Source organism: Rhineura floridana, chromosome 7 (assembly GCF_030035675.1).
Source record: "Rhineura floridana isolate rRhiFlo1 chromosome 7, rRhiFlo1.hap2, whole genome shotgun sequence".
Lineage (NCBI taxonomy): Eukaryota > Metazoa > Chordata > Lepidosauria > Squamata > Rhineuridae > Rhineura > Rhineura floridana.
The window spans coordinates 84,518,365-84,545,531 of record NC_084486.1 but is presented as its reverse complement, the minus strand read 5'-3'; positions in this window follow the sequence as shown (position 1 = coordinate 84,545,531).

Here is a 27,167-nt window from a genome sequence, read left to right as displayed (position 1 = left end):
AGCGTCAATAACCAGTGTTAAATTAACACCTCCATCCCAAGAAATAGCAAAAGTAACACAGTTGAATTGCATACTTCAGGGCTGTAATTCCCCTTCCCCCAAACACACACACTGTGGGGCCTCTGTGCATGTAGATGAAAGGTATGAACCAAATACAAGCTGGTTTGCATGCTGTGTATGTGTGTGTGTGTGTGTGTGTGTGTGTGTGTGCGTGCGTGTGACAGAGAGGGTTTATCTGAATGGATGCAGATTAAACTTTATGATGCCACTTATGTGAATCTAATTGTAAGATTATTTCAGCAATATCCCCCTATTGCACATAATTCATGCAATTACGTATGAACACACCATCATGTTTAATATAGGAATGCCTCTGGACTCACAGACAGCATATTCCTATACATGTCTACTCAGAAATGTCCCTATTGAATTCAGTGGGGCTTACCCCCAGATAAGTGGGTATAAGATTGCAATCTGAGTCATCCCAGATATCAAAATTGGCCACAAAGCTTATTAATTCAGTCCTTGTCAACTGTGGCTAAGGAAACTCCTAGAGATTTTTTTTCAATCTGAGATCAAATTTTACGTATTGCTTTACCTGTCTAAATTCATGGATCCAATTTTACCTCTTTAATTTGTCTTTACTGTTTAAATCCAAACTTGGAAAACCAGACCTTAGAGGCCAGAGAACACATCCCTTTTTATTTATTTTGTTTATTTATTTTATATTTCTTCTTCTCTCAGTGTACTGTTTTCTTTCTGTATGTTATTTTGTTGTCGTTTAAAATAAAGAGTATATATTTTTTTAAAAACCAGTAAAACCCAGGGAGAGTCCCCAAAGACAGCAATTAGCAGAAGCCATTTCTTTCACCCGTTTAAGCTTGTTCTGTCCTCCCTCTCTGCAGCTAGGTGGCCAGCATGGCACCTTCTTACTAAAATACTTGAAACAGAATGTGATGTTTTTACCTTAAAGCTGGGTTGGCTTGTCCTCGGCTTCCTGCTTTTTACATTTATATTTGTGCTGGCCTCTTGCTGTTTTAGCAGATCCGGGTTTTTTTTGAAGACGTCTAGAAACTCTACACAGGTCATGTTAAATGTTCAGTTTCACTTGTGGCTCGGCCTTCACAATGCCATAACTCAGCCTGGTTTGTCCTTGGTCCACAATTGTGTCATTAAACTGAAAACTCTCTTACGGTAGGCATTAGACATAGGAATGGAATGTGCAGAAGAGACCAGTTTCTTCATTTGGCTGCCACTACCCTCTGACATTTGTCTGAAAACCTCCACACATCTGATCTATGTTCTGTTCCTTGGAGACAACCTCTTTCCTTATTTGTTGTAAAACGCAGTAGTCCTCATACAGCTTGTCAATGTCAATCTCAATATGGAGTGCTATAGCAAAAGTCAGTAAATCTGCCCATTTCACATCTTTGTGAACTGAGAGAACTGGCATTTGGTTTTTTACAAAGTTATGTTTCAACATCATACCATTTCTCCAGGTATTCAGTGCACCATGTCAATGTCTTATAAACTTTCTCTCTGAATTTTCTGTTGTCAGCTGGAGACACATTGTCCAAAATTACTTGGGCTGATCTTCCATAGAATTTGTCCTCTCTTCTTCTCTTCAGTTTTGAATGGAGGGCTTCCACAACACCATGGAGTTATGTGGAATGTGCTGACATTGTTACATTCCAGTTTCTTCACAGCATCTTGAACAATTACTGTCTTCCTCATTGAAAGCTGCCCAACAATCTTCAAAAAATTTTCTTCACCCTCTGAAAAAAGTATGCCCTCAATGCAGGCCAACATTGTAGTATGCATTCAACAGCAGGTAGAAGTGACAGCTACCTTGTTGGTACATGCCAAAGCACATCTTTGTATTCTGTTTCTACAAACTCAAAAAAAGACAAGAGACTCTGCCTTCTTGGCCAAGAAGCTAAATTCACTGAATACCTTGAGGACAAGTGTTTCTACATCAAAATTCAAAGCCTTCACCCCATGTTTGAGATAAATTGTGGATTGTATGACATTTGCATGCCACTTGTATCAGGTGGTAATTAAACTGTTTTAATTTCTAGTACACTGACTTCTGTTTTCAAACATTTACAGAGGTACTGTCAGCCACATAAAAAAAACAGTGTTAATGCTGAGACCATTATTCTGCAGAATATTAGAGATCTGGGTTGCAATTGTCTCACTTGTCTCATCATTGTCACTGTAAAAATCAAGTAAGCCATGCTTAATATCATCTGTCACAGAAAAGTAACATACAGTTAATGGGAAGAATTTCTGTGTCCCTTGTTGGATGCATCAAACCCAACTGAAAAAAACTGTGCATTATCCAAGTCCTTAAGAAAAAGTTCAAGTGATTTTGGTGCCAAAGTATTTTCTACTATGCTGGTTGCTTTTGTCTACTCACAAGATTTTTTTTTTTGGCAATTTTAGAATCAGGCAATATTCTTAGAAGCATTTTGTCTGCACATTCTTGGCTTGTGTGATTTAAATTGTGAGAAATACTGTGATAAACCTGTCCTATTTCAGCTATTGTCACTGTTCAGCTATTATTGATTTTCTTGCGATGAGACTCTTTTTTGTAAAAAAAAATGATGAGGTTTGTGCCATTCTCTTCTGTTGTTTCTCTAATTCCACGTGTTTTATGCTTTCAGCATGACTTCTCACTACTTTCCCCCCCTTATACTTAACTGAAAACCTTTGACGGCATAGAATACGTTCTGTTGTAATTGTGTTGGCTTTGTGAAGCAAATTTTTGAATGCATCTTCCTTACACCATTCATCATTAAAACTACACAAACACCTGTTTTTATTGTGCTACTGTCTGAAGGTCCTTCACCACCACCATTTTCTGTCATGATTTGAGTGTTGTCAAATTTAAGAAATAAAAAATGTGTGACTGACCAGTATTGTGCAGAGAGGCCTTCTCTTGGCTCAGTCAGCAGGCATATGCAACATGCTTAGCTACAGAGTGATACAGAAAACTGTTCTTGAATACTCATCTCCTCCTCTCTGTCACTTCTGGATGTCTCTGTACCTCTACCAGTCTTCTAAGTCCATTTTGCAACATTTACCCAGGCTAGTTTTCATGATTTTCTCCTCTCTTTACTGACTATTAACCTCCCTTTGTATCTCCTGTACCTTCTTACTTAGATCTCTTGGGATGACAGGTCAGTGTGAGACCACAGTGGTGGCTTGTCACATCTCCAGTATTAGCCTCAAGAGGTTCTTGGAGATCAAGGTCAGTTTCCTGGACTCCAGGCCAGACCTGTAGGTTTGGCAATTCTCCTGGAGATGGAGCTCAATTCCAGGCCAAACCTGGAGGGTTGGCAACCCTAGCTGGGGGGTAGAGGTAGGAGGTATCTATCAACTACTTCATCGGGGGACAATCATGTTAACCACTTTTCATGAAGATGAAAGAAGAAAAGGCTATGTATGTCACCATTCACACTGTGTTGTGGGAGAAGCAGAGGTCTAATTTCTGTTGTATGTCTGTTAGGGATGGGGTTTGCTGCCTTGTTCCAGTCCACTTGTATTCTGATACTCTGTCGTTTGATCCTGATCTGCCCTTTTGTTGTTGTTCCCGCTTGGTTTGGTGCTTGATGATTTGATCCACTGGGGTTTTTCTGGTTGCGAATAAATTTGCGTAATTTTTAATGTAAATGCTCATGGTGTTCCACGTGGCTTGTTTTTTCCATACTTATCGCACCTACACACTGTTATGAATGCATCGACTTAGATGAAATTATGAAGATAATTACGTTAAATGGGGGGAATCTGTGCCTATTACAGCTGTGGCCTGCTGCAAATCAGTGCTGGTCCAAAAAGATAGCAGATTGTTGAATTTAGTTGGAATCTGGTACTGTCCAATTTAGCGGATATTTTTCTCCATCCCTTATGTTTGTACATGCATCTTCCCCAAGCCCTCTTTCCCAGTACAGTAGGGTCCCGCTTTACAGCGCTTTGCTTTACGGCGCTTCGCTAATGCAGCAGTCTCAATTAGACGCAATTAGACTAAAGCCTCACTTATATGGCGCTTGTTCTGCTTTTACGGCGGGCGTCGCAAACCATTCTATTCAATGAATTCCGCTTTTCGGTGGTTTTTGCTTTTCAGCAGGCGTCTGGAACGTAACCCGCCGTATGAGTGGGGCCCTACTGTACTCATGGATTGCCTGCTGTAAGGGTGTTTCCCTCTGGGAATTCTTGTAAAGATGCAGGTTTAACAGTATCACTGCATCCTTGGCTGCCTGGCAGAAAAGCAGACTATGCTCTCTGGGAAGTTGCAACTTCCTATCTCAGTTGTGTTTGGGAATTGGGCAACAAAGAGAATGCAATTATGCCACCCTTGCACAGAAATCCTTTACACCCTGCCTGGGTCAAATGTTGCAGACCACACCATGCATGTATTGGGGTTTCCCCTAGTTGACATGCCATGTAATTAATGACAGTTTGTAGTCTGGCTTTAGATGCCCTGTGGTTGTACCACCTTCAGAACTCTCTGCTCGCATTACCAGCCCAAATTATGTTAATCAATGCAAGAGCCATTTAAAGGCTAAGACTTTTGCACAGAGGCATCCTAAAGGTATCTCTAGTTAGCAGTTGAACTAGATTTGTTTTTGATCCCTTTTTCCCAATGCTATGCATATTGGTGTAACTAGTCTGGGGCATCCTGTTAAGCAGTGAAATGTGTTCATAGCACAATCCTATGAATGTCTGCTTTAAAGGAAGCCTAGCATAGTTAAATGGCTCCCAGGTAAGGATTGCAGCCTTAATAATCTTGTAGTTGCAGGGGGGGAGGTATGAGTTATAATGGGAGGGGCAGTCAAGAATAAATGGCTGTGAAATGCAAGGCACAGTGATGATGCTGTAGCATTGGGAGGGGCTAGCTGGCTTCTCTTTTGGCATAAAGAAATGAAATTAAGTCTAAAGTACAGTATCTTGCATTGTGTCAGGATGCAATAATTGATTTTACCTACTGATGCTGTCTCCCCCTATTCTGTTCCTCATATTGGATCCAAATGGGGAACGCAGCCAAACAGAGATGCTTTGTCTTGGGTTGGGGAGGGGGAGGGGTCACATAATAATGGCAGCTCCTAGGAACAGCTGTGCATAAATGGAAGGACACCTGATGGCAACTGAGGACTTCCGAAAAACAACAAGTGGAAACTGTGAAACAGGCTTTTTTTGCAGGGACAGGAGAAAATAAGGGACACTTGATAGTTAAAACTGACATGCAGCAGTGCTACCACACATTTGATCTTGAATAGAGGACATCCACAAATGTGCCCCAAGTACCAATGAATCCCAGACTTTTGTAAAATGAGCCTCACTATTCACTATTTAGAGAAGGAAAGAGGAACCTATGGCCTTTCAGATGATGATGGACTACAACTCCCATCAGTGTAGTGGTCAGTTGGACTATGACCCAGGAGACCAGAGTCCAAATCTCCACTTGGCCACAAAGCTCACTGGGTGACCTTGGATCATTCATCAACTCTCAGCCTAACCTACCTCACAGCATTGTTGTGAGGATAATACGAAGACGGGGAGAGACATGTATCCCACCTTGAGGTCCTTGGAGGAAAGGTGGGATAGAAATACAATAATCAAAACATACAATTCATCCCTGACTGTTGGCCATGCTAGCTGGGGCTCATGGGTGTTGGAGTACAATACTTGCAGGGCCTCTGTTTCCTCATCCCTGATTTAGAGTAAATGTGAGACCACACCATTGGGGTGTGTGGTGAAGTAGAACAAGGGTATGAATATGATTTATTTCCTTTCTTCCAACTCAACCAGACAGACATTTGTACCACACCAGACATTAAGGCTGAGAACCATTTCACCCATTTTAAAAAATGATAAAGGTGTAGTAGTAGAAGTAGTTAGTCACTTTTTTCACAGTGACCCAAAGCAACTTGCAAAATGATATAAACAGTAAAACAAGTATATAAAAACAAAACAAAATGAAAACCTAAAAACATATTATATATATAAAAAGGCAGATTTAACACAACATGAAACTGTGTCTTTGGAAAGGTATTGTTGTGGTTTGCTTGAACTTTTACTGAAAAATTGCAGTTTTAATCTTTTGCTTCTGTGCCATAAGCATAACACTTTCCAGCAAGATGTGTGTGTGCGTGTATAGCTTTATATGAAAAGAAGGGTTTAGGGCTGGAAGGATTTTGTTTGGAGTTCATACACTAGTAAATGCTTCCAAACTGCATTTGCCATACACTGCAATGGACTGACATATGTTCCAAGGTACATATACACTCCTTTTCCAGGCAGGGCAAAATCTAGGTATATCTGGATAAGAAATTACAATTTTTATTTGGCAGATAATACATGCAGAAAATGTTGGCATCACAAGCTTAATGTTTTATGTCATAATTTGTTCTAAGCCTACAGTCAAGCATTTGTCTGGAAAACTAGGGTTGTGAACACACTAGTCGCCTACAGCAAAGCATTGCCTTTGCCACACTGAGGGGCAATGGGCTGATCTGCCAATCAGTTGTGAAATCTGTTTGAAGCAATTTTTTTTTAATGCACTTGAGCAGATCCCACCAGGTTTTACAGTCAAAAGGGGCGGGTTTGCCTAGTGTTGTGTGCTCCATTTTCAGAAAAGAGAGTGGAGACGCACCAGAACAGGCAGAACAGTAAGTGTTTCTCTATCCAAAGAGTCTTTCACCTTACTGCTATCATGGTGCTGCTTCTGATTCTGCAGCAGTGACTTGATAAATGGACATGCATATTAAAAGGACATACACTATTGACACTAGTCAATTTTATTCTTAAGAGTGTGGTTCTTTGTTTTAAACAAGAGCTTATGTTGATGGGTTCCAATCCTTTAACATACACATTTTAAAAAATCTTGTACAATAATTCCAAAAGTGATTTGGGAATGGCAGAGGGAGGGGTGTATTACTCATCATGGACATTAGCCACTAGGTGCTTGCAACAGTCACAGCAAAATGAACACATGCCTATTGTTTAACAGTGCTGACCACATGTTTTAGAGGGCACACCCTGTTAAAGAAAAATTGCAAAGGCCATGGTAGGACACACAAATGGAACATGTAGAACTGCAATTGACAGTGGTATACAACACTGCTACCAAATATCTGAGGGAGGGGAATGTTACACAGTCCCAGTTAATTTCCCCATCACCCTTTGACCTGTGGATTTTGAACATGGGTCCCCTGCTTCTGGAACTATGTTTTAAAGAAGAAAAACAATTTCCGTAGCTGAGCATGCATCATCTATAAATATTAGTTAGGAGTTTAAATTTAGACAGCAAGTTGCTTTTTCTCCCTTTTTAATTTACTGTTTTATTTTTAGACTTAGAAATCTACTTCCAAAGCAAATCCACCCATCTTTGCCTCTGTGAGCTTTGGGCTGCAGTGACACTCCCAAAATGGAGACGTTGCCTAGAGAGGAAAGACAAGGTTGGATTTAATAACAAATTGCTCTAGGGGTTGATGTTGAGATTTTTATTTTATTTTATTTTATTTTGCCTCTCTGTACGTGCATGTGGCTCTGACGCAGTTTCCTGAAAATCCTGCCAAGGACCGAACAAATGTACATCCCAGCTCACCCAAAGGGGAGTGGAGTGGAGGGGGAGAGGACAGACTTTGCCAAACTGGCTTGACCAGAATGTGACACAAGAGCAGGAAATGAGTCACTCCCAGTAGGGCAGCTGCTCTCAGTCATTTACATAAAAGAGAAGCACCACCAGACTAGGGGAAAATGACACCAGGCCTCCTGAATAAAATCTGCACTGCATTCAACTTGCTAACAGGCCTCTGCCCTCCTGATATGTTATACTCTCCCCGCCCCTGTCCTTCCAACATCTATCTGCTGTATCTCACCCTGCAGAACCCCAAACATTCAGGATCTGGATCCTTTTAAAGTGCTGCCTGTAAAGTCAACATGAAACCTCTGTTTAAAATAAACTACACACACAGCCCCAATCACCCAGCATCCCTGGCACATTAGGATGGGTCGGGGCAAGGCCATTGGGGGGCCCTGGGTTATTTCCCAGGAGGAGCCCTGCTAAGCTGGCTGCACAAGGACAAAGCTCTGGCAAGGGGGATGATACAGACATAAACTGCTCTACCATTGCCTCCATTGTCTCAATCGATTCTTGCCTGCAAAGGGATTAATTTTCCCCTTGCACTGAACTAACCCAAGTAGGTTGGTGGGGTCCAGGGCAGGCTGGGTGGGAGGCCCTTTTGTGTGTTGGGGTTTTGACAGAGAGTGGATTGTTTTGGCAGCCTCTAAGTACTCTTTTATTAATGATTAAGGATGAGAGTCTGTCCTTTGCAGTGGTAACGCTTGCTCTTAAAAGGGCAAATTCACAAGCAGCCTCAGCTTGCAGGTAGGAGAATCCTGGAGGGGAAATCACTGAAGAGGAGTGCGTTACAATCTGGGATCTTGTCCCCCATTGTTTCTCACTATGTGCCAGGGGTTTGGGAGCATAGGTATATGCCATACATCTAAAGTTGGATCTTATTTTATTAATGGATGCTTGTCTCAAAGTTGTAATGTTGGATATTACATTTCTTCTGTGTTCTTTCATGCTTTTCAAAGAAATGTTCCTGTTAAACTAAGGCGCTTTTAAAAAAAAAGTAGTTCTGACATAGTAGCCTGGGACCCTACTGGTCAATAATGGGTGACTTGAGAGCAGATCAGTCTGCCTAAAGTGAGTGTTCAGAACAATGGTCCGAATTCAGAGAACTACATGATGATAACTCCACCTGCCCAGAGAGGCTTTTGACTTACTTGTCAAGAACAGGCATGGGGAAGCTTTGGCCCTCCAGCTGTTGCTGAACTACCATGCCCATCCGTCCCAGCAAGCATGGTCAATAGCCAGGGAAAGTAAAGTAGCAACATCTGGAGGGCCAAAGCTTCCTCATGCCTGGTCTAGAACATTGTCCACCCACAAACCATTGGGCACACCTAAAGGAACTCTTTGGACCATGGCTCAAATCTCTCTCTCTCTCTCTCTCTCTCTGATGGTGAGTAGTTTTTCCCTTGAGATCTTCCCACAACAGCATTCCTTTGTCAGGGAAGAGCGGCTTAAGGGTTACAGCTTAAAAGGCACACACATATAAGAAAAGCAGTGTCAAGTCTTACATGTAGCTCTGCTAGGGATGTACTGCTCATGTGTATAGTGGCTGTATATTTTGTATAAATAACATTTGAGAATGTTTGTATTGTTCACAAGGCACTGGCACTTCTGTTTTATTTTTTATTTTAATGTGGGATATATTCATCCGCATGAGTTGGTGAATCAGTGGTTTATGTTTGCAATTTAGGCCTACAGACTCCTTTTTAATCTGACTGGAGGACAGTGTTTATACAGGTTTAGTGTGTGGTTTGTTAAAATGACAGAGCAACTATTAGCTGATCTTGACCTCCCTCACTACCCCAAAAAATTCAAACACTGACCTAAGATATAAAGTAATTCCGTCACATCTGTTTTGCCACTCTTCCCCTTTTCTAGAAGATTTCAAGGGAGACGGTGTAACGAACAGGGCTGGCCCTACCATTAGGCAGAGTGAAGAAGCTAACTTAGGCAACAGATGCTGAGGAAAATAGCAGCAAAATGTTATCCTGTCACCAGTTTTGAAGTAAGATTCAATTGTCAGTTCAACAGTCTTCTGTATGTGGTATGGCATCTTGTCTTTCGCCTCAGACAGCAAACAGCCCTGGTCATGAAGCACATGCATTAGTCCTGACCACAGCTATTTGGATCTGGATAGCAACTAGCCATGGTGTCTCCAGCAACATCCCAACCTATAAATCTTAAACTCTCTAAAAAAATGTCAATTAAAACTCCCCACCACCACCATGGAGAGGAGGACCAATGTTTCTCCTACAACTCCAAGTTGTTTCAGGCTAAATCCTTCTACCTTCTGATGTTATAAAAAGATTTAGTGTGCATTATAATATGACAGTCAAATCAGTTTGTTGTTGAAAGGTGTACATTTTGTTTTTAATTCCTGAAGGATTTTTTTTTCAGACAAGTGAAGAAAAATGTCCAAAAGAAGGGGGTATTTGGTCAGTGATTAAATTGTTTGTGTGGGGAGACAGGTGAAGATTAGCTGATGGGTATTTCTGTCACTTTCATGGACCACCACATGCTAAATTGTTGTAAACAATTTAATTCTCCACTCAGAGGAGTCTGTGAGCCTAATCAGCAAACACGGTTTAATGACTCCTTGGACTGATTAAAAATGGTTCAAGTAGTTTTAGGAAGCAGAGGCAGCCTGTTCATCAGCTGGACACAACTTCCCAGCATGAACCAGTGTTTTTGATGCAAACTGAGTGACATGACTGTTTTAGCAACATATTCCTTGGGCATGAGCCACTTTTTCCAACAGGGCATGCAGGCATTTACAGCATATAAAGGCACATTTCTGGGACAGAAATTACTCACGGGGATGACTAAGAGACTACAGGGTCTTTGAAGCTACAGTGCCAGTTTGTGTTCGGCTCTGGTAGTTGATAGTTGCTACCAGCCAGTAGCCTGTGGTGACAACATGCAAAAAGAAGCTGCTGGTTCAAATAGATTCTTCCTTGGGCAATGAATCCATTTTTACATTAACTGGGAGGGAGGATCAAAACGTTATGTACAATAGCAGCTGAGTGCTTTCTTTGGTTTTGCTGTGGGCCTCTATGAGACTTATAATGTGGTATTAGAAATGTACCCTTTTTAAATAAAAGGCACCTGTGAACTTAGGTCAGGCAGCTAGTATATAGAAGGTGGAGTGGCTCTGTGGTCAATGCATAATGAAAAAAGAGGCAGATAAACAGGTGTAGTGTCTATAGCTTTTACATCACAGTGAGGCTAGATGAGCCTTAGGACATAATCACACACACACACACACACTTACTTGGGAGTAAGCTCCACTGGTCCAATAAACATGAATAGGGTTGTGGTATTAGCTATGCTAAAGTTTTATGTATCCACAACAAAGCAAAAACCTGTATCAGTGTTCTCCCATATATTTTAAAAAATAAAAATTCCCTTCATGTTAGGAATAAGCCTATGCAGAGATTTTGACATCTGAGCATTCACATACTGAACCTTTCCTCTCCTGCATTTTGATGTAATAGTTGTGCGGAGATTATACCACATGCTTTTTCTGAATGTTTGAGGCTAAGTCACTTTTCAGTGATACTTCTGGATGGAATGTCTTGTCCAGAACACTTTAATGTTTCCAAGTCAAAAATATATGGCATTGCTCGCTGGACAAAGCTGTGGATTTCCTCTACCCGCTACTCACCCTGGCAGGCCTGGTGCCAGTGTGTGGCCACGTTGGGCCCTGTCTAAGGGCCCCCAAGGGGCCCCTCCTTAGAATGATAGGGTAGATCCTGCTCCACAATCTGCAGCAGCATCAGGTCATGTGGAGCTGTGGAGCACAAGCTCCCAGGCCCACCCCCATATAGGTTGTAGGGGCTTAAATAACCCCATCTGCTTCACTTACCTGTCATGTTAGTGCGTCAGTTTGCGAGTATGCCAGCTATCACCCAAGATGGTGTCAGGGGTATCCCTGAGGGGTTCCCACTATCTTGGGTGATGACAGGAGTGCATGCATGGGGTGTGTGCACTGATGCCAGAGATTGGTGGGGCGGGTGGGCAGGCCTACATAAGCCCCATGCCACCTGTATCAGGATGGGGTGTTGGGGTGAATGGCACTGCAGACCCGGGTCTGCACTGTTTGGCAGTGGCTCTCCAGGGTTATAGGCAGGAGTCTCCCCCCAGCCCTACCTGGAGGATTGAACTTGGGACTTTCTGCATACAAAGCAGATGCTCTGCCAATGAGATATGGTCCTTCCCCTTCCTCTTAGGCATGTTCATTTGCATTCCACTTTACCATGCGCAACACACATATATTAAAAGAACATAATTAAAAGCTGAAACACCTTTACTTAGACACACACACACACTTTTTCTCTTTCCCTCTTCCTCTTCCTCCTCCTGGCTTTGGGCTAAAATAAAACCACACATCTTTCCCCTCCCCCTTTTTTTGCTACTGGGTTGAAAATAAGATCCTTGTTAACAAACAAACTGGAGGCCATGGAACAAAGAGAGAGAGAGATCCTCCTCAGCCCGTTTCTCCCCCCATACCTCCTTTTCCACTTTCACTTGCTTGATTGCTCACTGCCCTCATCTTCACACTCCTCAGTACTTCCTGTGCGCACCTTCTCCCACAACAAAGACATCCCTAGGAGCCAATCAGCATGAAAGGGGAGTGTTTTAGCTACTGGGAAGAGTCTACTCAATGGCTAACTCGCCTCCTTTCACTCTGATTGGCTCCAATTAGCAGGACAGGACACTAGAGACATAGGAACCCTGCTGGAACCCTGCTGGAACCCTGCTCCCTACAATGGTAAGGGGTTTAAGACACCCCTGCCCAGGACCATGGATGACTACACCCCTGCATGCTGGACCATTAGGCAGAGTGAAGTTGCTGCCTCAGGCAGCAGATGCTGAGGGACAGAGATGTATATGCCATGTGACCTGTTCTGAGTCCCCTAAGAGAATCTGCTCAGAGAATCAGATTCAACTGAATGGATGGTGCCTGTGCATGGAATAAGGTAGGTGTGGGAATCTTGTTTTTGCTCCAGGCAGCAAAATGTCTATGATTAACCAGCCCTGAATTCATGTAAATAGATCCCCCCCTTTTTTATGGTGTGAGGTAGTATTAGCCAAAAAGTTTAATGTAGCATTTTAAAAATGCACAATGATCTATGCTACTGCACTCAGAATATTTCTTATAGGGCTCCATTACCTGTCTTCTGAAAAAGGTGAAATTATCTTGAAACAATAAGTTCTGCACTGAAGCAAAATTTTCCAAATTGATGTGCCCCACAACTTTCACCACACCAGACATTTTGTGGTATGGGTATGAATAGCAGAAATGGATTGGAAGAAACTGCAGCTGGCTGGCTTTTCAACAGCACCACAAACCTAAATCAAAGGAAATGGATGAGATCAACCATGACAACATAGAAAATGAAGATGTCAAGGAGTTCGTTACAAGTCATTGAGATAGATTTCTGTTGTGACTAGAAGAGGATTCAAGGAGGAGATTTGGGAAATGGACCTCTTTGGTATCCTCATTATTATTAGGTTGGCCTTCTGAACCATAAAAAAATTAGAAAACGGAATAAACCCTTACAGCCCAGTCTTATATATGCTGACTCAGTGGTGAGACTCAGTGGTGAGGCTCACTGGGTTCGATTAAGTTTACTCCTACGGAATTTGTATCGCTTTCTCTCAGTTTCTAATTTCTTCAGTCTTAAGTTCAATTCAAATTTTCTGTATCAGTTTGCAATTTTTTTTTAAATGTCCTCACAAAAAATCATAAGCATTTTAGTGCACATTTCTCCCAAGGTACATATTTTTGTATGCAATTTTGCTTTTTATATTCAATTTTTTACAAGTAATTTCTCCTAATATATGATTTTGTATGTTATTTTCCCTAATGTATGCATTTTTATGCACACTAACATGTGCATTTTTGTACACATTATTTGTACAAAATTGTACACATTATGTGCATCACAAAATTTGGAGAAGTGTAAATTTCAAAGGATAGCTGTGTTTCAGTTTGCATATTGTTTTGGGAAGTGTGAATTAGGTAGGTCTGCACTCTGCATTAGCATGTAAACTGAACTGAATTCCTCCCCCATCCCTACTCCTCAAATAAGAATAGAGAGGGCTGCAGCCATGCCAGATTAAGATTGCAATCTTTAACGCACACCTGGGAGTAAGTCCCACTGAACTCAATGCGAATTATTTCTGAGTAGACATGCATAAGTCTGTGCTTTCCTTTCCTTTTTAATATTGGGCATTTAATTATTTCAAAGTGGTAATTAATCTGGATTATTGTTACATGCCTTGTTTTGTACTGGGGATTGGTGTTTTTTTAAAAAAATTATGTTTGTTCTTGTAAATCTGCATGCCTCCAAACAGCCAACAAATTTGATTTTTATGGACAGATGTCCTTGGTATAATTGGCTCAGGAGCTGACACACTGGGCTGCAGTCTCTAAAAGCTATTCTGCCAGACTCTTGCGTGCTTCCATCCTCAAAGCCAGTCACAGCTGTCTGATGCATGGCTGGACATTTGTTGCTTCACCTGGCTGGCGCATGTGCAGTTGATGTGAGGCATCTGGATGGCAAAAGCATGGATGGCTCTGTTGTAGCAGTCACTCCAAGCACTGAACACAACCAGAATTAACTATTATCTCTCACAAGTGATCTTACCCATTGTTCCCTGTCATACGCTCCCTTCTTCATGGCAAGAGGCACCAGTTTTCATGAGAAAAGTTTTCCAGTGGGCAGTTGAAAGTAACTGCAGCATCTGGAGAAAAACCAGCAAAATAGTTTGTGCAGGACTGAGATGTAATAACTCCTTGGGAGGGGGGAAGTTAGTTCAAATGCAGCAGATTATATTATGCAAGCATAGGATGTTATGCCAAACAGCATAATTTGTGGAACTCCAGCCAAAGAAGATTAATTCTCTGGTTATGAAATGTGGAATTTCCAAAAGGGAATGGAGTCATGTTGCAGGGGGAGGCAGTGAGAAGAATGTAAGGAGGAAAATTGGCTACTAACTTGATAGATCTTGATTATATCTAGATGGAAAGCCATGTCAGTCCACAGCAAAAAAAGGGAGAATCTTGTGAACCTTCAAAGATTAACAGTCATGACTCACAAAAAGTATGTTCCAGTGTCCCAATTCTATGAAAATGGCATTGAGGATTGGGTTTATTTATATAAATCATATATTGATTTTCCCCAAAAGTGGCTTAACTTAGAAAACACAAGCCTTTTTCAGGCTTTCTGAAACTGCAGAAGTAATAAGTACAGAGGGGATCAGGATTAGGGTGGCAGATTTTACTCTTGATCACCATGTACTTATTGGTTCAGTATGTACAGAGCCTGTGCCCACACATGGTGCATGCACAACTGCACACAGAGTTGACATGAATATCAGGGATGGTACTTGCAGCCAGAATCCCATCCTCTCTCCAAGCACGGGTCTGCCCATTGTCAGAAGATCTAAAATGGATTGATTCTTGCCACTTTGTTTTTGGTGCATGGGGATTATGAAGGAAGATAGTACTTGTGCTTTAGAACAAGAAAATGCTGTTTTGAATTACCTGGAACAAATAAGAGCCCATGTGGATATATGGTGAAATCCTGGTCCATTTTGACATGGAAGAAACATACGTTTTTTCATTGACTTTAGTAGAAAGTAATTATAGTCATATTAGTGCAACTATAACATTGTCTATAAATATAAAGATCAAATATAAAGATCAAGAATATAAAGATCAAATAAGGAACAGGTTTGAGGCTTTAAACTTAGTTGACAGAGAACCAGAAGAACTATAGAGTGAAGTCACAGACATTATCAGGGAAGAATGCAAAAAGACAATACCTCTCGTTAAAAAGAGAGAAAGATCTCAATGGATGACTGAAGAAACTCTTACAATGGTTAAAGAGAGAAGGAAAGCAAAAGCAAAAGGAGATGGAAACACAGTCAGAACCCTAAATGCAACAATACAGCGACTAGTACGTAGAGACAAAGAGAACTATTACAATTAGGGTTGCCAGGTCAGAAGCAACCCATAACCTGAGATTTGAGGGGCGGGCCCTAGTGATGTCACAGGGTGGGTCCTAGTGATGTCACAGGGCAGGTCCTAGTGATGTCATTAAGCATGATACATTAAGCATCAATCACAGTTGCTTGGAGCATACAATTAAAAAAAATCTGATTGGAAATTAAGCTAGAAATCTAGCTAAAAGGTAGAGCCTGGGTAGGGAACATTTAATCTAGCCTACTTGCTTTCAGCAAGAAGGGTTAAGTGCCTTCAGGCCAGGCCAGTCATCAGAAGGTCACTGTAGGGACAAAGGAGCTTAGTGTTGTGGAGATGTTAGATAGGAGCTTTGGGGAGTAAAGATGGATGCTCCTGAAGGCTGCAATTCTAAACACACTTACTAAGGGATTAAGCCCCATAGAACTCAACAAGACTGACTTCTAGTAGATATAGTTTGGATTGGGCTGTTGGTAAACCTTGACTAGGGTTCCTCTACAAAGACATCCATATCCAAGCAGGGTTGGCAACCCCCTGCCTGGAATGCCCTGCCCTTATCTTTTAACGTGGCTGCTCCAAACTGCTTTACAGATTTGACCCTTCACTTCAGAAAGAGGTCTGAGAAATGAGTAAGAGTAAGAAGTATTTTTTAAAATTGTTCTTTTCAATTCACTCTTGAATGCACATCATACCTAGGGCAGATCCACACCATTCATTTAAAGCACATTCAACACCCATTTGAAGCACATGAATCCTACCACAGAATCATGGGAACTGCAGTTTGTTAAGAGTGGTGAGAACTATAACTGTGAGGGGGAAACGACACTTCCCAGGATTCTTTAGGGAAGTCATGCGCTTTAAATGCGAGTTGGATGTGCTTTAAAAGTATTGTGTGAATCCACTTAATAAATTTTGCCTGCATGTAAATTGTTTTAATTAATTTTTCAAAATGGAAATGAGCTATAAACTGTAGTGGGTGACCATGGGCTACTCACCAACTCTCAGCCTATCTGCCCCTCAGGATGAAAACAATGAAGAACTATGACCACCCCAAGGCATACTTAAAATGTAAAGGAAGTATTCTACAACCATAGTGTGAAATCAGATACTTATTGGGACACAGTATGACAAAATATTTATATAAGCATGACTATCAAATATGTTTATTATTATGCAACCTGTAAAGATATTTATAGTGCAATCCTATGTTTGTTTACTCAGAAGCAAGTCCCAATGTATTCAATGGGGCTTACTTAACCAGGGAAAACTGTACCCTGAAGTGATGAACTTGTTCTTTTAACAAGCCTTTTAAGTTGAGACCTTATCCCAGTCTGTGTCTGTGTTAGAATTGCTTTTTAATATGTTTTTAAACCTTTTCTTTAAAAAAATGTTTTTAAAGCTTTTAAAAATGTTTTTAAAGATGTTTTGTTTTAATATATTTTAAAGTCTGTTTTTATGATTTTTAAAGTGTTTTTAGTGCTTTCGTTTGCCGCCCTGGCTCCTACTGGGAGGAAGAGCAGGATATAAATCAAATTATAAATAAATAAAAATAAATAAATAAACTTAATTCACTCAACCCAAAATTCAGAATCATGCCACTTTAAGCTGTTTTGCAACTGTTTATACTTGTTTTATGGTTATTGGTTTTTAAAGTGATTTATTTCTTATTGTGAGCTGCCTTGGTTTCTAATCACCAACCCTACCTCACAGGGTTGTTGGAAAGGACACACACACACACAGAGGTATAAAAATACACCCCATATAATCCTAACCATGTCTACTCAAAAGTAAGTCCTAATGGAGTATTGGATTAAATACTTTCATATTTCATAGCCCAGGGTCTGACTCTTGCACAGTAGAGGAAAAAAAACTTTAAGCCATATTACTTACACAAACTGCAAAATCTGAAAGCCTCCATTTTCTGACGTTGAAATTAAGTTTAGGCATGCCTGGATCAAGGAGTCACAACCTGGCTTCATTTATTGGCTACAATCCTGAAAGGGCGGGATTAGAGCCAGAGCTTGAACAAGCTACTTTTTTAAATTACAACTCCCATCAGCCCCAGTCAGCATGGCCACTGGATTGGGCTGATGGGAGTTGTAGTCAGAGCTAGGAGCTGTTCTAAACAGCTGTAAAACAAATTTAACAGTTGCGCAGGGCGGTTGACATTTTGGTGTATATCTCGGGAACCAGACCACCTAGAAACTTACTTTTTTTATATTGAAGCTGAGAGTCCGGAGATTAAGGGGCGCTAGCCAGAGAGCCGGAGGGCCCCCCCAAAAACCAGAGACTCCAGCTGAAAACTGGAGATCTGGTAACCCTAATTACAATAGTTATTGTACAGAAATAGAAGAGGACAACAAAAATGGAAGAACAAGAGCCATATTCCAAAAGATTAGAGAAATGAAAGGAAAATTTAAACCAAGGGTTGGGATTACACAGCCACAAGAGTGGCTGTATACTATGGCCAGCGTAGATTTTTCACGTTCCTCAACGTTAAATTGAAAATACCCCCCTGCCATTCTGATGCTTCCCATAAACTCATTTATTTATTTATTTATTTATTTATTTTTCATGGCAATGCACAAAACAGTGAACAGAAAGTTCAAAGTCTAAAAAGAAAGAAAGAAAACCCCAGAGCCCTTTTGGACTTTTTTCTCTGAGAGTTCTCATAATCTGTTGAAATTCATTAAAAATCAGACATGGTCACAGAGTACCTGTAATCCTAATACTGACGTTGCCCCATACTCTGACCTTCATCTTCTGCAGTTTAAAAGTTAAAAAAATGCCTGGCTGGTTTTTAATTAATTTAAGAAATTTTGGCTGGAACCCTATGATAACACGGGGCATGCTCAGTAAGAACCAACTGTCAGTGTTCTAAAAGCCTCACAGCTGCTTGGCTTGCCTAATCAGGGGGCCACACCCACACCAGACTTTGATTTCACGTCAGACAGTCATGGCTTCCCCCAAAGAATCCTGGGAAGTGTAGTTTCTGAAGGGTGTTGAGAGGAGACTTCTATTCCCTTGACAGAGTTCCAGTGGCCAGAGTGGTTTAACAGTCAGCCGTTCTGACTGAAGCTCTGTGAGGGGAACAGGGTGTCTCCTAGCAACTCTTCCCTTCACTACCTACACTTCCCAGGATACTTTCAGAGAAGCCATGACTGGCCAAAGTGAAATAAAGGCCTGGTGTGGATGTGGCCAGGGACAGCTTTGGTTTAAATATGAGTGGAAGGCTACATGTGCCTGCTGTAGAATAAAAAGGTGGGGTAAACGCTGAAAAGCAATGATACTGTTCACAATGTTTTCCTTTTGGAAAGGAAAGGGGCTTCCCCTTTGCCCAGTGCCCACCCACCCAATCTCCTCCCCTCCCCACGCCTCCCCCGTGTCAGTGTTGGACTAGGACCTGGGAGACCAGGGTTTGAATCCCCACACAGCTATGAAGCTGACTGGGTGACCTTGGGCCAGTCACTGCCTCTCAGCCTCAGAGGAAGGCAATGATAAAACCACCTCTGAATACCATTTACCATGAAAACCCTATTCAAAGGGTCGCCATAAGTTCGGTTGTCTTGAAGGCAGTCCATATCCATTTTCATAAATGATTACACAGAAATAAATCCCATTGAACTAAAAAAGTATGCAAATGATCAAACTAGGGTTGCCAGTCCCAGCCTCCAAGAGGTCTTCTGTATCTTTAAAAGTTGTGCAGGGGAAGGGAGAATTTCACCTTGTGGTTTTTCCCATTATGGTGTAGCAAGAAAACCTGTACTTGGCTGAATTTTCTCTTCTCTTAAAGATACAGAATCATTCACAGGCCCTGAGCCTGGCAACCCTAGATCAAACCCGCCCTCCCTTCTCCCTCCTATCCCTTCTCTCTTGCCCCTTCCCTACCCCTTCCTTTGACCCTCCCTCTTCATCCCCTTCCAATCCCCTCCTTCCCCTTCCTCTTCCTCCCCCTCCCCTTCCTCTTCCTCCCCCTCCCCTTCCTCCTCCCCATGGTCAGTTTTACCTATCTTCAGCATGATTGCATGGAAGTAAATACCATTGAACTCTATAAGCATGCAAATGATCAAACCTGCCCTCCCCTCCCCCTTCCTTTGTCCCCCTCCAGTATGCTCCTTCCCCCTCCCCCTCCTCCTCCCCCATGGTCAGTTTTTCCTATCCTAACCATGATTTCATAGGAGTAAATCCCATTGAACTCAATAAGTATGCATATGCTCAGAGGCACACATTACCAAATTCTTCCAAGCTACACAGGAAGTGGATTGGACTGTGAAAGACCAACCCAAATTGTGTTTGCATTTTGACAAATTTGTAGGGCAGTCCAATATCTCAGAGAGTGGGTCAGGTCTCCTGCTCCACTGGTGCATTCACTATAGCTGCCCAATTTCCCTGCTTTTTAAAGTTTGATAGAAATATCTGTAGGCTATATATACATTCTTAAACCTCAAGGTTTTTTTGCCTATTAGTGAATATTGAATAATCAACAGGGGAACACACTGACTGACCAAGATGAAATAAAGGGAAGATGGAAGCAATACACTGAAGAACTCTATAAAAGAGATGCCAGGATGACAGATTCATTCATGAAGGAACCAGATGATGAAGAACCAGAAATTTTAGAATGTGAGGTGAAAGCTGCTCTCAAAATACTTGGAAAAAACAAATCACCAGGAATAGATGGTATACAACAGAGTTGCTACAAGCTACTGAGACTGAATCAGTCCAAAGTTTGACTAAAATCTGTCAAGAAATATGGAAAACTAAACAATGGCCCACAGACTGGAAGCATTCAATATACATCCCAATTCCAAAGAAAGGGGATCCCAGGGAATGCAGTAATTATCAAACTATTGCCTTAATATCCCATGCAAGTAAAGTAATGCTCAAGATTCCACAACAAAGGCTCTTACCATATATGGTGCGAGAAATGCCAGCTGGATTTAGAAAGGGAAGAGTTACCAGAGATCATATCGCAAACATACGTTAGATAATGGAATGGACCAAGGAATTTCAGAAGAAAATCACCCTGTGCTTTATAGATTACAGCAAAGCCTTTGACTGTGTAGATCATGGAAAACTATGGAATGCTTTAAAAGAAATGGGGGTGCCACAGCATCTGATTGTCCTGATGCACAACCTATACTCTGAACAAGAGGCTACTGTAAGGACAGAATATGGAGAAACCGATTGGTTCCCAATCGGAAAGGCTGTGAGACAGGGGTGTATTTTTTCACTCTATTTATTTAATCTATATGCAGAACATATCATACATAAAGCAGGATTGGACCAAGATGAAGGAGGTGTGAAAATTGGAGGGAGAAATATCAATAATTTAAGATATGCAGACGATACCATACTACTAGCAGAAACCAGTAATGATTTGAAATGAATGCTGATGAAAGTTAATGAGGAAAGCACAAAATCAGGACTACAGCTGAACATCAAAAACACTAAAGTAATGACAACAGAAGGTTTATGTAACTTTAAAGGTGACAATGAAGAGAATGAACTTGTCAAAGATTATCCATACCTTGGCACAGTCATTAACCAAAATGGAGACAATAGTATTTGAGAGAACTAGAAAAGGTCATCAAATGCAAATATGTATCACTGAACACTAATGTCAGGATCATTCAGACCATGGTATTCCCGATCTCTATGTATGGATGGGAAAGTTGGACAGTGAAAAAAGCTGATAAGAGAAAAAACAACTCATTTGAAATGTGGTGTTGGAGGAGAGCTTTGTGGGTACCATAGACTGCAAAAAAGACAAATAATTGGGTGTTAGAACAAATTAAACCAGAACTATCACTAGAAGCTAAAATGATGAAACTGAGTTATCATACTTTGGACACATAATGAGAAGACATGATTCACTAGTAAATACAATAATGCTGGGGAAAAGAAGAAGGCCAAACAAGAGATGGCTTGATTCCATAAAGGAAGCCACAGACCTGAACGTACAAGATCTGAACAGGATGATTCACGACAGATGCTATTGGAGGTCGCTGATTCATAGGGTTGCCATAAATCGTAATCGACTTGAAGGTACATAACAACAACAAATAACATTTTCTATCAGATGCATAAAGCTATTCTTATCTTTATGATCTGGGGGGATAGCTTAAAATCTATATAATTAACAGTGCCTTAATTAAAAGTGTGTGATACATATTTTTAAAATATGCATGTGTTGAACTGACATAACTGGGGGGGGGAAAACTGTGAGAAAGACATCTCAGGATACACAAAGGCAAGTTCGACATCAATAAAAGCAGGCTAGAAATTAAGGCTGCACCTCTGTGCACATTGGGAATAAGTCTCATGGAACTTATTTCCAGGTAAACATGAGCAGAATTGAATTGTGCAGGTAAAATTAGGTTGATAAAGGGAGAAAGAAATAGACATACTGGAGAAAGAGAAAAATAAAATGGAGAAGGCCCATGCATCAATTATGACATTGATGGGTGAACAACATCAGAAGGGAAGAGGGAGGAGTTAGCTGTGTACGAAAATGTTTCAGAAACGGGCTTAATGTTAGAGAAGACATCCACATTTCTACAGAACACAACAGGTGTTTCTTTTTATGATAGAACAAGCACTTTGTCCACAAGCCAAAGAAGGCCCATGCACTTATGCCTCTTGATTTAAGTATGTTAATTCTCTGTTTAGTTGTGGCTGTTGTCTATATTCAGTGTTGTCTGCTTCTTTCAGATTCAGCCAATGTTATGTTTGATGGAAATAAAATACACATTCACAAATCTCTGGGTGCTCATATCCTCAGTGTGGATACTGGACAGTCAGAACAGGCATTCATATCTGTCTGTGTATGCCTGTCATTAGCCTCATATGTATCTACATTATCAAACCTATACGTTGTTGCTGGTTTGTTTGTTTTTTTAAAAAGAGTTTTCTTACCACCAGGGCACATTGAGTACAGTGCTGAACAACTGATCAAGGTTTTCTCAGATATTAAAATCCAGATAGACTTTTTGGAAGGCTGCATGTTCATCTCATTTTAAAACTATGGTATTTAAAATTGCACATCCCAGGGGACAAAGGAGGAATGAATGACTTGCCTAAAACTGTTTCTGACTTTGACACTAAATAATAAAAGACTTTCTTGGCCAGACCAATTATAGGTCCAGACTGCTGGTTAATTTAAGTGATTCGTACCTGGAAATGTCAAATGAATTGTGTAGTACATACTTCATCATAGAACTTGTCTCAATTGGTAGTCCACGTTTGGGTTTCTTCATATGAAGATACCTAACTGACCACAGTTTTCTATCCTTTTGTTTATGTTTGAATAAATGTCTCACTATGGCCCTCACATTCCTCCTCCTTGATCAGGACATTTTCAATTAAAAAGTGCAAGTCCTTTTAGACACATGTGCCTTTTCACCATAATCTCCATGCAGACTATTTTGTTAGTTATCTGTTAAGGGAAGGAGTAGAGTTGCTTCTGTCTCTGGAAAGTCCTTGCCACTTTATAATGCCACAGAAAAGTTTCAAGGACACACATGCACAAACATGTGCTTCAATATCTATTTTACTCACGGCATCATTTTGTGTGTGTGTGTGTATTTGTAGAATATGCATCTGCATTGCACATATCTTTCCTTATTTAACAAGATGGGGATGCCCTTAAGTATAGGAAATATACATGGACAAGTACGGGGAAAATTAAGAACAAACCAAAATTAATGGAAATCACAGTGAAATGCAAGCAGAAATCTCTGGCCTGGACAACAATACAGAGCAATCCTTGTATGTTTATTCAGAAATAAGCCTTATTCAGTTCAATGGAGCATACTCCCAAGTAAGTGTGTTTAGGGTCACAGGCAGCCTGAAACTGCAATCCTAAGCACACTGACCAGGGAATGAGCCCCATTGAGCTCAATAGGATTTACTTCTGAGCAATAGGATAGCTACATATGCATTTTCCAAAAAAAGGACAAAATTTGCATACACTTTGCATATGCTACTTTAAATGTTTAGATACAAATATGGAAATACTCTATTTATTTTTAATACAATCCAGCTCACTAGAGGTGACAGGAGAGACTGTGACCTGCTCAGTTTACTGTGTCCACTTGCAACTTCATGGCCCCTGTTCTCCCTTCTTATGTTGCTCTCCTGGACTGGAGGACCCTTCAAATAGAGGACTGTCCTCTGTAAAGTAGGAGAATAGACCGAACTGGTTGGACCAATGGTCTGGCTCAGTACAAGGCAAACTCTTACAACTTTTTATATTTTACAGAACAGGAGCATAGGGCACCAGAATGCACTGTCTTGTTCTGAGCCCATCAGTTTTACTTTCTTCTCCTTTTGATGCATAGCTGAAAGGAAAAGGAAGGCTAGACAGACAGAGACAGAACAGTTATTGTGTGACAGAAAAATACTGCCATGCAAATTAATCTGTGATGAGCTGCAAATCCAAAAGTATTAATGCACGAATGGTTGAAATTGAGGTATAATGGAGGCCAAGCATAGGACTGAGAGGAAGTGCTCCAAGGTCACATTCAACTTGCAAAAGTGTGAGAAGGCAGGCTGGGCTGGGAAATAATAGCCAAAGGGCTCTGCAAGGCAGCAAGAAGCAGCTTGCTCTCTGTGTGGGAGGTTCTAACCAGGGAGTTTTTACTGCTCAACATTTAGATGCTCTGGCAGGGCTCACACTGAGAAAGTTCACTGAGGTCTCCTGCTTAAGGCTGCCCTCTTAAGCATTATTATGCAAATAGAGTTTTGGTCCTGGGAAATGTGGGTGCAAATCCCATCTGAGACATAGACTCACTTGGAAGACTTTGGGCAGCTCAGAGTATGTCTACACTACAAGTGTAAACTGATTTGGAACTGAAATTTTTACACTATAATGGTCATGACTGCTCTCAAAGAAGCATGGGAATTGTACCTGTATTATCCTTCCAAGGATTCTGACAACACAAATCACAATTCCAAAGATTCTTGGAGCAACCGTAGTTAAATGGGAAAGAGAAAGAATAGTGTAAACACACTTGCCAAGTTTTGGTTTTTCAGCTGGTGACCTACCTGACATGGTTGCTGTGAGAATGAATAAGACATGGACATATTACAAACTCTGAGGTTCATGCAGAAGGGGGAAACTGTAAGCATAGATTTTTAAATTTTGAACCAATACTAAATATTAGCTCCTTTTCCCCTGGAATAAATAGCCTTTGCAGACAGGACTAAAATCAAAAGCTGCAAACACAATTAAACAGTTCTGTCCCCTAAAGGCTAACAAAACAGGAACATTAAAGCAGGCTGAGTGGACAGGCAATAGGTTAGAGATCTAGGCCAAATCAGCTGTCTCTCACAAGTGAGCATGTTTGGCCTAACATGAGCCATTCCATCAGTCTGAAGAGCAGAAGGCCTGGGGCATGACTACCACTAGATGACAATTGAGGGAGGGCCAAAGGCAGCTCTTTTCTTAGCACAAGCAACAGAACAGCCCTGCTTCTCTACCTCTGCTCTTCAGACTGATAGAATGGAATGAACTATTTCCATCCCAGTTGATCATTGTAAGGATTTTGTAAGTTTAAGAACTGGTACTTGAGCTTGCTTTTCCCCCCCCCTTGCTCCCTCCCCATCCCTTTTCCTTGTGTGTCATGTCTTCTAGATTGTTTTATTACTGTGAGCCAGAATGGGAGCTTTATTTATTATTTATTTATTTATTAAATTTATTAGTCGCCCATCTGGCTGGCTGTCCAGCTACTCTGGGCGACGTACAAAATAAAAACATACATTAAAACATTAAAAATCTCAACAACAATAATAAAACCTAATCCACCCCAAAAGCCTGCCTGAAGAGCCAGGTCTTCAAGGCCCGGCAGAAGCTCATCATAGAGGGGGCATGGCGGAGATCATTTGGGAGGGAATTCCACAAAGTGGGGGCCACAATTGAAAAAGCCCTCTCCCTAGTTCTCCCCAGTCTAACTGTTTTAACTGGTGGGACAGAGAGAAGGCCTTTTGAGGCTGATCTTGTTGAGCGGCATCCCTGATGATGTTGGAGGCGCTCCTTCAGATAGACTGGGCCAAAACCATATAGGGTTTTAAAGGTCAGAACCAACACCTTGAATTGGGCCCGGAAAACAACCGGTAACCAGTGCAACTCCTTCAGCACTGGAGTGATGTGATCTCACCGGCAGCTGCCTTTAATCAGCTTTTTTGGCTAAAGAGTAAAGTAAAAAAGCTTTCAATAAATAAAATGTTTGGAGATGCACTTGCGGTTCCTAACAATATGTATGGCTGATGTATCCTCCCATATGCATCTCTTCTTGTTGGTTCTTACCTATAAAGCCCTAAACGGCATCGGACCGCAATACCTGATGGAGCGCCTCTCTCGCTATGTACCTACCCATTCACTACGCTCGACGTCGAAGGCCCTTCTCCGGGTCCCAACCCATAAAGAGGCCCGGAGATCAACAACTAGATCTAGGGCCTTCTCGGTGGTGGCCCCCGAACTATGGAATGCCCTCCCAGACGAGATACGCCTGGCGCCTTCTCTGTTATCTTTTCGGCGCCAGGTAAAAACTTACCTTTTCGCCCAGGCTTTTTAAATTTTGTAAATTTTTAAATATTTTAATTTAACATTCTAAACTTAATATGATCTTAATTTAAATCTCAATGGCAGTTTTATTAATGTTTTATAATTGTACTATATATATATATTTTTTCCACACTTGCTCATATTTTAATTGTGATTTTATTTGTTGTACACCGCCCTGAGAGCTTTCTGCTATAGGGCGGTCTAGAAATGTAATTAAATAAATAAATAAATAAATCTTCGCCATGTGTAGATCCTGAAAAGGTACAGCCTGGGACAGTGTGGGGGGTTCTCTGTGACATGAAAAGCGTGACTCTCTATTGTCCAAATAAACATACATTTCTTTTTTCAACAGCTTCCTTTATCATATGAAATCATGCAGAGAGCTTTAGATGAATTAAGAAAGCTTTATTCTCTGGAGTCAAAGATAGGGCAACTTGCGCTGGGATCAATGTGAGCATCATGTGGACTGCAAGCTCATTGACACAGTACAAGGGTAGCCTGTCCTGTGATAATAAAGCAGAAGACTGAAAAAGTTCTCCATCCGTTGCTGGAATGCAGGCATCCTGGCAGCAGCTATTTACCACCACTTGTGCAGGAACAGAGGACAGGAAGCACAGAACAGATAAGAGGTGTATGTGTGTCTGGGCAGGGGAGATTGGTTAGAAGCTGGGATTTGATCAAATTAATAGAATTAAGAATTTATTAGGCCACCTATGATCACCATCCTTCCTGTACAAGAACATTGTATGCAGAGTCCCATGATACAATAACACACACCCAAGCATCCTCAACTGAGAGTACTCTCCAACTTCTTGAGAATCTCTAAGAGAGCTTTCATTGTTGAATGGTCCTTATTGCTGGACACGTTTCCCCCCTGATATTTAATCTAAATCCACAAATTCTTGTTCTGCCTTGAATCGCTAAAATAAACAGTTGTTCCCTCTGTTCTTTCTTAACATCCTTTGAAA